The following is a 480-nucleotide window of genomic DNA, read 5'->3' on the forward strand; positions in this document are numbered from 1 at the left end:
AGGACTAGAGATCTCTTCAAAAATTAGAGATACCAAGGGAACATTTCATGCAAAGATGGGCTCAATAAAGGACAGAAATGGTAGGGATCTAACAGAAGCAGAAGATATTAAGAAGATGTGGCAAGAATACACAGAAGAACTACAAAAATGATCTTCATGATCCAGATAATCACGATGGTGTAATCACTCACCTAGAGCCAGACATTCTGGAATGTGAAGTCAAGTGGGCCTTAGGAAGCATAACTACGAACAAAGCTAGTGGAGGGGATGGAAGCTAGTGGAGCTATTTCAAATCCTAAAAGATGATGCTGTGAAAGTGCTGCACTCAGTATGCCAGCAAATGTGGAAAACTCAGCAGTGGCCACAGGACTGGAAAAGGTCAGTTTTCATTCCAATCCCAAAGAAAGTCAATGCCAAAGAATGCTCAAATTACTGCACAATTGCACTCATCTCACACACTAGCAAAGTAATGCTCAAAAT

The 480-nt window shown here is 40.8% G+C and overlaps 1 protein-coding gene across 1 annotated transcript in view; it reads right to left on the reverse strand.

Annotated features, from left to right (window-relative positions):
- Positions 1–480, reverse strand: part of SNX14 (sorting nexin 14) — an 85,456-nt gene that overhangs the window by 2,942 nt on the left and 82,034 nt on the right. The gene's annotated exons all lie outside the window — the stretch shown is intronic.

The sequence above is a fragment of the Bison bison genome, unplaced genomic scaffold (genome assembly GCF_000754665.1).
Source record: "Bison bison bison isolate TAMUID 2011002044 unplaced genomic scaffold, Bison_UMD1.0 scf7180017864035, whole genome shotgun sequence".
In the NCBI taxonomy this organism is placed as follows: Eukaryota; Metazoa; Chordata; class Mammalia; order Artiodactyla; family Bovidae; genus Bison; species Bison bison.